Source organism: Ovis aries, chromosome Y (assembly GCF_016772045.2).
Source record: "Ovis aries strain OAR_USU_Benz2616 breed Rambouillet chromosome Y, ARS-UI_Ramb_v3.0, whole genome shotgun sequence".
Classification (NCBI taxonomy): Eukaryota; Metazoa; Chordata; class Mammalia; order Artiodactyla; family Bovidae; genus Ovis; species Ovis aries.
In genome coordinates, this window is record NC_082741.1 from 17,846,161 (window position 1) to 17,857,977 (window position 11,817).

Below are 11,817 nucleotides of genomic sequence, written 5' to 3' on the forward strand. Positions count from 1 at the left end.
GTTATGGATGTGTTTGACTTGCGATAATGAGGAAGACTTGAGGAATGTCACACACAGTAAAACATTGGATGGTGTTAATGTTTGAGTGTGTTTGGCCTGGTGAGGATGGAAACGTCCTGGAATCTGCCATAAAATGGAAACACTCAATGGTCATAAGCTACTGCATGTGCTTCACCTAGAGAGGATGAAGAAGCACATGAAGCATGCTACAGGACTGAAACAGTGGATGGTGATAATCCACTGGGTATGTTTTGTCTGGGGTTGTGAAGAAGCACTTGAGGCAAGTCCTCGAACTGAGGCATGGGATGCTGATAAACTGTTGGGTACTTCTGAACAGTGGTGTGTGGCAAAATTCTTGAAATATCTTACAGTACGGAAATATTGGATGTTGCTAAACTACTGGTGTGTTTGATCCAGGATAGGCAAGAAGCAATTGATGCATGTCAAAAACCTGAAACAGGTGATAAAAACAACAGGGTGTGTATGACCCAGAGTGCATGGGGAAGTATCTGAACCTTGTCACCAACATGAAACACTGGATGGTGACAAACTGTTGAGTGTGCTTGATTCAGGGTGGACAGGAAGCACATGATCCATTTCACAGAACTCAAACGTGGACGGGGCAAGAGACTTGGAATGTTTGACCCAGGGAGAAAAAGAAGCTCTGGAAGCATGCTGTAACCCTGAAACACTGGATAGTGAGAAACCACTTGGTGTGATGACCTGAGGGAATGAAGAAACCCAGAAGCATGTTGCATAACTGAAACATTGGATAACGACACACTACTGGGTGTCTTGGACCCAGTGTACACAAAGGAGCACTTGAACCATGTCACAGAACTTGAACACTGGATGGTGAAAAACTCCTGAGAGTGTTTGACTGGGTGGATGAAGACGCTCCTCAAGCATGTCTCTGCACTAAGACACTGGATGATGAGTGTGTTTTAGCTTCAGAAAATGAAGCACTTGACCTGTGTAACAGCACTAAAATAGAGTATGGCACTTATACCACTGGGTGATTAGTCCCAGGTGACAAGGAAACACCGGAAAGTGTCGCATGTTAATGCACTGAATACTCTACGGGGATAAAGTACTGAATGTGTTTGATCTGGGGTTGAGCAGAAGCAGGTAAAGCAGGTCCCTGGGGTGACACAAGGGATTCTGATACACTACTGGGAGTGTAGGAATTCAACTGGAATAAGAAGCACTGGAAGCATGTCACATCCATGAAACAATAAATGTTGCTAAACTACTGAGTGGGAATGAGAGCCTAGGAAAGACTAGAGATCTCTTCAGGAAAATAAGAGGTATCAAGGGAGTATTTCAGGCACATATGTGTATAATAAAGGGCCGAAAATGTGTGAACCTAAAAGAAGTGGAAGATATTAAGGAGTGCTGGCATGATTACATAGAAGAACTATCCAAAAAGTTCCCGATGACCTAGATAACCATGATGGGGTGATCACTCACCTACAGCTAGACATCTTGGAGTGGGAAATCCAGTGGCTCTTAGAAAGCATCACTACCAACAAAGATAGTGGAGGTGATGGAACACCAGCTGAGCTATTTCAAATTTTAAAAGATGATATTGTTGAAGTGCTGCACTCAATATGCCAGAAAACTTGGGAAACTCAGCAGTGGCTGCAGGACTGGAAAAGGTCAGTTTTTCGTTTGAAATCCAAGGAAGGGCAACACCACATGATGTTCCAAATATCACACAACGGACATTATTTTGCACACTAACTCCTTTGAAGACAATTTATGAACAACTGAGATAGCTGGATGACGTCACTGACTCGATGGACGTGAGTCTGAGTGAACTAAGAGAGTTGGTGATGGACAGGGAGACTTGGCTTGTGGCGATTCATGGGGTCGCAAAGAGTCGGACAGGCTGAACTGAATTGAACTGAGACAGCATATTAAAAAGCAGAGATGTTAATGTGCCAACAAAGCTCCACATAGTTAAGATTATGATTTTTCCAGTAGGCGTGTATGGATGTACCAGTGGAACTATAAAGAAAGCTGAGCACCAAAGAAGTGATGCTTTTGAACTGTGTTGTTGGAGGAGATTCTTGAGAGTCCCTTGAACTGCAAGGAGATCCAACCAGTCCATCCAAAAGGAGATCAATCACGAATATTCATTAGAAGGACTGAGGTTAAAGCTGAAACTCCAATACTTTGGCCAACTGATGTGAAGAGCTGACTCATTTGAAAAGACCCTGATGTTTGGCAAGATTGAAAGCAGGAGGAGAAGGAGACGACAGAGGATGAGACAGTTAGATGGTATCACCGACTCAAAGGACATGAATTTCAGTAAACTGCGGGAGTTGGTGATGGACAGAAAGGCCTGATTTGCTGTAGTCCATGGGCTCACAAACAGTCATACACAACTGAGCAGCAGAAGTGAATCGAACAAAGACATGCTCACAATTCTCCTGGCAAGACTTTAACAGCACATTAACCTAGAAGTTGCAAATGTTCAAACTGGATTTAGAAAAGACAGAAACCAGAGGTCAAATTGGCAACATCCATTGGATCATGGAAAAAGCAAGAATATTATTAAAAAAAAAAAACTATTTCTGCTTTATTGAGTATGATAAAAATCCACTGTGTGGATCACAACAAACTGCAGAAAATTCTTAAAGACATGGAAATACCAGACTACCTACATGCCTCCTGAGAGACCTGTATCCAGATCAAGAAACAACCAGTGAGAACCAGGTAAAGAAGAACAGATGGTTTGAAATTGGGGAAAAAAAAAAAAAAAAGCAAACTACTACATGTGTCACCCTGTTGATTTAACTTATATGCAGAGCACATCTTGGAAAATGCGGGGCTGGAGGAAACACAACCTGAAATTAAGAGAAAAATAGAAATATCAATAACTTCAGATATGCAGACGACACCACCGATATAGCATCAAGCAAAGAATAACTAAAGAGCCTCTTGATGCAGGTGAAAGAGGAGAGTGAAAAAGCTGGCTTAAGACGCAACATTGAAAACACTAAGATCCTAGCATCTGGTCCTATTATTTCATGGCAAATAGATGGGAAAATAATGGTAACAGTGAGAGACTTCAGTTTTCTTGGACTCCAAAATCATGGCAGGTGATGACTGCAGCTATGAAATTAAATGACACTTGTTTCTTGGAAGAAAAGCAGTGACAAACCTAGACTGCATGTTAAAGAGCAGAGGCATCCCTTTGCCAAGAAGTGTCCATATAATCAGAGCTATATTTGTGTTTTTTTAAGCAGTCATGTGACAATGTAAGTTAGACCATAAAGGAGGCTGAACATTAAGGAATTGATACTTTAGAACCACAGTCTTGGAGAAGACTCTTGTGAGTCCCTTGGGCTGCAAGGAAATCAATCCAGTCAACTGTAAAGGACATCAATCCTGAAAATTCACTGGAGGGGCTGATGCTGAGGCAGAAGCTCCAATATTATGGCTATCTGATGTGAAGAGCCAACTCGTTGGCAAAGACTCTGATGCCACAAAAGATTGGAGCAGAAGAAGGGGAAGATGGAGGACCAGATACTTGGATGGCATCACCGACCCAGTGGATTTGAGTTTGAACAAGCTCCGGGAGATGGTCAAGGGCAAGAAGGCGTGACATACTGCAGTCCATGGGATTTGAAGAGTGGGAGATGACTGAATGACTGAACAACATATAACAGCCAGCAACAACAAATCTAGAGTGCCTTTGACCGTGAGTAGTTTCAGGAGCTCTTGAAGCATGTCACAGATATGAAACCCAAGATAGTGGCAAACCACTGAATGTGTTGGACTTGGAGTTAGTGAAGCAGCCATTAGTATGTGCTACAACATTGAAACAATGAATGTCGATAACCTATATGGTGTATTTGTTGTGGAGTAAGTGAAGAACCACTTGAAGTGGGTTTCATGACTGAAACACTGTATGTTCACACTTCAGATGGTCTGCGTTTGATCTTGTATATAGAAAGAAGCACAAGGAGCCTGTCACAACACTGAAACTGGATCATGGTAAATCATTGTTTATGATGAGCTGTGGTAGTTGAAAACTCAATGAAAGTATGTACTAGCCCTGAATCAATGGATAGTGATAAACTAAGAGTGTGCTCAGCCTTGAGTGGACAAAGGATCTTTTGAAGCATATGCCAGAATTAACACACTGGATTGTGATAAATTATTGGTTATGCATTTTCTGCAGAGAATGACAAAGCAGTTGAGCAGGAAACAGCCTTGGAGCACTGGATGATGATAAACTATGGGGTTTGTTTGATACATGTTGAATGAGGAGAAACTGAAAGCATGGCACAGACAAAAACATGGGACCATCATAAACTTCTGAATGCATTTTATCTAGAATGGCCTAAAGAAGGACTTTAAACTCAGCACAGAACCGAAACAGGAATTGTGATAGGCTACTTACCATATTTTATTTGGAGAGGATAAAGAAGTACATGAGGCATGCCACAGTACTGGAACACTGGATAGTGGTAAATGACAGGGAGTGTTTGACTAAATGAGACAAAGGGACCCTTCAAGCCGGTAATAGCGCAGCATCAACGAACGATGAAAATGGACAGGGTGTGTTTTACCTGGAGGGGATGGAGGAGGCTCAAAACATGTCACAATACAGAAAAAATGGATGGTGATAGCTGTCACATTAGTTTCTTCTGGAGTGGATTAAAAACCACTTGAAGCATATCTAAACTTACACACTGGATGGGGATATAATATTGTGTGTATTTAGTGCCAGTAAGAAATAGAGGGAACAATAGAATAGGAAAGACGAGAAATCTTGCCCAGAAACTGAGAGACTGCAAGGGAATATATCATGCATACATGGGCACAATCCAGGACAGAAGGGGTATGAACCTAGCAGAAGGAGAAAATGTGATGGAGTGCTGGCAAGAGTACACGAGAAGAGCTGTACCAAAGCAAGGTCTTAATCACCTGCTGCCGCTGCTGCTGCTGCTGCTGCTATGTCGCTTCTCTCGTGTCCAGCTCTTCGTGACCCCATGGACAGCTCACTACCAGGCTCCTCTGTCCATGGGATTTTCCAGGCAAGAATATTGGAGTGGGGTGCCATCACCTTCTCTGCTTAATCACCCACATAACCATACAGGTGTGATCACTCACGTAGAACAGACAACCTGGGGTGTGAAATCAAGTGGATCTTAGGCAGAAATATCACAAACAATGCTAGTCAAGATGATAGACTTGAAGCTGAGCTATTTCAAATTGTAAAAGATAATGCTGTTAAAATGCTGCACTCAAGGTGCCAGGACATTTGGAAAACTCATCAATGACCACAAGACAGGGAAAGGTCAGATTCACTCTGATCCCAAAAAGGGGAATTGTGAAGGCATGCTCAAACTGCTGCCCAGTCGTTCTCACTTCATATGCTGGCTGGGTAATGCTCCAAATGCCTCCATATAGGTTTCAACAGTATTTGAACTGAGAACTTTCAAATGTACAAATTGGATTACGAAAGGCAGAGGAACCAGAGATCAAATTGCCAACATTCATTGGATCATAGAAAAACCAGGGAGTTCCAGAAAATGACCTACTTCTGCTTCATTCACTATGCTAAAGCATTTGACTGTGGGGGTCACAGAAACTGCGGAAAATTCTTAAAGAGATGGGTATACTAGACCACTTTACCTGGCTCCTGAGAAACCTGTATTCAGGTCACGAAGTAACAGAATCAGACAGGAACAATGGAGTTGTTCAGAATTGGTAACGGAGTAGGTCAAGGCTGTCTTGTTGTCACGCCACTTATTTAACTTACATGCACAGTATATCACGCAAAATGTCAGACTGGATGAAGCGCAAAGTGGAATCGAAATTGCTGGGAGAAACATAAATAAACTCAGACATGCCCATGACAGAAAGCAGACGAGGGATTAGAGCGCTTTGCTGAGATAAAAGTGGAGATTTAAAACGTTGACTTAAACCTCGACATTCAATAAATTAAGATCATGTCATCCAGTCCCACCTCTTGATAGCAAATAAATCAGGACACAATGGAAACTGTGAAAGAGTTTTATTTTCATGAGTTCCAAAACTACTGTATGTATTTGAAAGAGGATAGTTTAGGAAGCACTTGTGCATTAATCAGCACTGAAAGAACTGATGTGTGTATTAACCCAGAGCAGTTAAGGAAGCACTGTAGTATGTCACAGCACTGATAGAATAAATGGTGAAAAAACAGTTGTTGAGTTTCACCTCTGGGGATCAAACAAGCGCCTACTAAATGCCACAAGTTATGGGCCTGAAACCTTGGCTAATGATAAAATGCTGGAAATGTTCAACTGATGTGGACTAGTAAGCACTTGAAGCATATCACTGTACTGAATATTGGATGATGATACGCTAATGAGTATGTTTTACAAGAGAAGATGAAGCACATGAAGCACATTACAGCACTAAAGCACTGAAGGGTGGTAATCTCCAAGGAGTAACGGGCCAGGATTGACAAAAGAGCATACGCAGTGATTCACAGTACTGAGATACAGATGTTGGAGAACTATTGAGTATTTGACACCAGGTGGACAAAGAAGCATTCAGAGCATGTCCTCTGTCAAGGCACTGAGCACTGCATGGTGATAAACTACAGAGTGTGTTTTTGCAGAGAGTGGATGAATAGGCACTTGAATCACGTCATAGCACTGAAACACTGACTTTAGTAAAGTACCGGATGTATTTTTCCAGTCTGGATGATACAGCAGTTTGTGTCACAGCTTGGAAGTGCTGGATGGTGATAAACGGCTGGTGTGTTTGATAAAGATGCACTTGAACTTGTGACAGCAGTGAAAAGCAGCAAGGGATAAGCTGGTGAGGCTATTTTACCTGGGGTGGAGAAAGATGTGGCTGAACCTCCTCTCTGAAGTGTGGATAATAAGTGACTTAGTATGTTTGACCTGGGGTGGATGGAGAAACACTGAAAGCGTGTCACAGCAGTGCAACACTGGAGGGAGATACACAACAGGATGTGTTTGACCCAGGGTGCATGAAGAATAACTCGAGGTGTCACTGCACTGAAACAGTAGACGATGATAATCTATTGGATACGTTCAGCCAGTAATCAATGAAGAAGCACATGGAATGGCACTACATTGTGATAAACACCTGCTTGTATTCGACCAGTGTGGATGAAGAAGTTCCTGAAGCATGTCCAATCTTTGCAACCCTGGATGCTGATATGTTCCCATCAAACAATGTGTCTCTTTTATATGAGGTGTAAAAACAGGCACTTAGAGCATGTCACAGGGCCTCTCCTGGTGGTCCAGTGGTAAAGCATCCACCTTGTAGTGTAGGGGATGAAGGTTCAATCCCTGTTTGGGAAAGTAACATCCCATATGCTACAGAGTAACTAAACCTGCATAGCTGCAAATACTGAAGTTCTCACACTCCGGAGACTTCATGCCATGGTGTGAGTTGGCTTGTCTCAAGGACCATCTTACGTGACGCAACTAAGACCAACACAGCCAACTAGAAAAATGAAGAAGAATCACGTCTCAGGTGAAACACTGGTGACAAACTGCTGACTGTGCTTTACCTGGAGGAAATGAAGAAACACTTGAAAGATCTCTCTGCACTGAAACATGGATAGCGATAAGCTACTGGGTACGTTTGACATGGGGTGCATGAAGAAGACTTGTGGGATGTTCCGCAGTTAAGACATTGGATGATGATAATCTACTGAGTGTGTTAGCCCTGGAGTGGATAGAAGCCCGTCACTAAATGAAACACTACGGGTGGTAAACTACTGTTGTGTTTAACTAGGGGAGGATGAAGAAACACTGAACCTGTCACAGCACTGAATACTAGATATGTTTGTCCCGGAGTGAGTTGAACAAGCACTCGAAACAGGTTACAGAACTGAGAGAAACACTGGATGGTGGTAAGCGACACAGAGTGATGACCAGAGATGAAGAAGCAATGGGAACATGTCATGACAGTGAAACACTAGCTGATGATGAACAGTATTATCAGTGGCAAGATGCCTGCTCCAGAGTTCCGGTTCAAGACGCAGCATGTTTGCACTAGAATGCGGGCTTAGTAAGTTTGTGATGCCCCCCCTAAAGTGCAAATTCAGCAGTTACCACAGCCTACCCTGGATCGTGATGTCAGAAGGGGTAAAACGAGAGCTGGAGGCTGCAAGCTCAGAATGTGCACGACGTGCACTAGAATGAGGGCTCCTTGGTGGCTGATGCGTGCATTAGATTGCAAGTTCAGAAGTTGTGACATGGGTATCCCATATCACCCATGTTATAAAACCTCACACTGGTCTTCTATTTTTTACATATGGTACCGTACCCATTTAAATGCGCTTTTCTCAAGGCATCCCACCTTCACCTTCTCCCACTGAGTCAAACGTCTGTTCTTGAGATCCTTGTCTCTTCTCCTTGCCTGCGTAGAGCCCATCTTTCTAAATTCCACATCTGTGCGTTAATATACAGTTTTGTCTCTCTCTTTCTTAGTTCCTTCATTCTGTGTAATAGGTTTTGTGCTCTTCCCACTCATTAGAACTGACTCAAATGGATGACTTCTTATACCTGAGTAATACTTCATATGTATATGTAGCAAAACTTCCTTAACCATTCATCTGCTGATGGACCTCCTGGTCACTTTCACATCCGTGGTATTGCAAACAGTGCTTCAATAAACACTGGAGTACTGTTTCTTACCATTCTCGTTTCCTTGACGTTCATGCCTAAGAGCGGGATCACTGGGTCATATGGTATTTCTCTTTCCAACTTTCTAAGGAGTCTCCATAATGGCTGTACCAGTTTGCATTCCCATCCACAGTGTAAAAAGGTTCCCTTTTCTCCACACCCTCTCCAGCAGTTATATTGTAGACATTTTAATGATGGCCAATCTGACCAGTGTGAAATGATACCTCAATGTGGTTTTGATTTGCATTTCTCTTATAATGAGTGATGCTGAGCAACGTTTCGGTGTCTCTTAGTAATCTGTATATCTTCTTTGCAGAGGGCTTTTACCTATGTTTTGATTGGTGGTTTGTTTTACTGAGTAGTATTTGTAGCTGAGTATTGAGATGCGTGAGCAGCTTGCACATTTTGGAGACAAATTTTTTGTTAGCTTTTCAGTTGCTCTACAGTTCAGTTCAGTTCAGTCACTCAGTCCTGTCCGTCTCTGTGCGACGCCATGAATCGCAGCAAGCCAGGCCTTCCTGTCCATCGCCAACTCCCGGAGTTCACTCAGAGTTGCTCTTATTTTCTCCCAATTCTGAAGCTACATATTCACCTTAATTATAGTTTCCTTCATTGTACAAAAGCTATAGAGTTTAATTAGGTTCCTTTTTTCAAACATTTTTATTTCCTTTAGGCAATGGGCCACAGAGGACCTTGTTGTGACTTATTTTGTGGAGGTTATACCTATATTGTACTCTGAGGGTGGTATATTTCCTGGTCTTACTTTTCCACCTGTAATCCATTTTGAGTTTATTTTTGAACATGATGTTAGATAGCGTTCTAGCTTCTACACAGAGCTGTCCACTTTTCCCATAACACTTTTTTGAAGAAAATGTCTTTTTCTCTTGCACATTTTTGCCTGCATCGTCAAAGATAATGGGGGCAGGAATCTATCATTTGACTTCATATTTGTTTTCCATTGGTCTATATGTCTATATTTGTGCAAGTTTCATACTCTCTTGATATCTTCGTAGTGTAGTCTGAAGCTAGAAATTTTGACTCCTCTAGTTCCATTCTTCTTTGTCAAAACTGCTTTGGCTCTTCGAGGTCTTATGTGTTTCCATGCAAATCGTAAAATAATTTGTTCTAGTTTATGAAAAATACTGTCGGTAGTTTGAGAGGTATTGTATTGTATTGATCTATTGATTGTTTTGGCTGGTATATTGATTTTAACTCTATCAGTTAGTCCAATCCAAGAGTATGATATCTGTCTCCATCTATATATGTTTTGATTTCTTTCCTCAGTGCTTTCTTTTCTCCTTCTGGGAAAGTGAAAGTTGCTCTGTCACGTCTGACTCTTTGCAATCCCATGGGCTATACAGTGTATGGAATTTGAAATTCTCCACGCCAGAATACTGGAATGGGTAGCTTTCCCTTCTCCAGAGGATCTTCCCAACCCAGTCCTCAAACGCAGGTCTCACACATTGCAGGAGGATTTGTCACCAGCTGGGGCCACAAGGGAAGCCCAAGAACACCATAGTGGCTAGCCTATCCCTTCTTCAGGGGGTCTTCGTGACCCAGGAACCAAACAGGAGTCTCCTGCATTGCAGGCAGCTTCTTTACCTATTGAGCCATCGGGGACGTCCTTTGTCTCTTTATGCAAACTTATTTCTAGTTGTTTTATTCCTTTCATTGCAATGGGGAACAGGATTGTTCCTTCATTTCTCTTTCTGATTTTTCATTGTGAATGTGTAGGACTATAAGGGTTTCTGTGTATTAGTTTTATACCCTGCACATTTACTGTATTCATTGATAAACTCCATGAATTTTATGGTGGCATCTCTTGGGTTTTCTTTGTAAAGGGTAATAGCATGTGCAAATAGACAGTTATATCTCTTCTTTTCAAATGAGGATTCTGTTCATATCTTTTTCTTCTTTGAAAACTGTGGCTAGAATTCCCAGAACGAGTACTGATTAGTGTGGGCACATTGTCTTCATGCTGACTTTTAAGGAAATTTTTTCATCTTTTCATTATTGACAATAATGTTTACAATGGTTTTGTCATATTTGGCTTTCATTATGTTGAGGTATGTTCCACCTATGACTACTTTGGCAGAGGTTTGTTTTCTTTTTGTTTGTTTTTCATAAAAACTCTGGATTTTGTTGAATTCAAATGTGAATTTTGGGGGTTTTGGCCTCCAAATTATTTGTGTTTCTTCTAGTTGTTGTTGTTGTTGTCATTTTCCTGTGGTTGATATCTGATCGAACAACATTGTGATCAGAAATTATGCTTGCAAATATTACAATATCTTGAAGTTTATTAAGGTTAGATGTGATCTAACCTTGGCTGTGATCTGTCCTAAGATAATGTTCCATTTACACGTGAGGAAAAGGAGAAAAAAAGGAGAAACAGATGATATCTGTTCTTTGGCGGTGGGATGACCTGTAGATATCAATTAGCTCAAATTGGTCTAATGTGTCTTCTAAAACCTGAGTTTCCCTTATTTCATTTTCTGTCTGGATGATCTGTTCATGTTATGAGTGAAGTATTAAAATCACCCAATACTATTGGTTAGTGTCTATTTCTGCTCTACTAATTGTTGGCATTTGCCTCTTGTATTGAGGTGCTCCTACACTGGGTGCATGTAGCTTCTTCTTGGATTGATACCTTGAATGTTCTGTAATGCAACCTTCTTTGTCTCCTATAGTGGTCTTTAGGTAAAGTCCGTTTATCTGATATGAATATCGCTCCTCCCACTTTTGCTCTCCATTTTCACAAGATAGCTTTTTCCTGGCCATCACTTTCAGGCTGTATGTGTCCCTAGGTATGAGGTGGTTTTCTTGCAGACAGTACATTCTTGTATGCATTCACCCAGTCTTTGCCTTTTCGTTGGAGCATTTATCCCATTTCTGTTTAAGGTAGTTGTTGATAAGTATGATCTTCTTACCATTTACTATATATTTTGTGGCTTTGTTTTTATAAGCTTTTCTGTTTCCTATCTAGAGAAGACCCTTCAGCATTTGCTGAAGTGCTGGTTTGGTGGTTCTGAACACTAACTGCTTTTGTTTGTCTGTAAAGCTCTTGTTTTGTCTTTTGAATGAGAATACTATCCTTGTTGGATAGAGTAATTTTGGCTTTAGGCTTTTGCCTCTCAGCACTTTAGGTGCA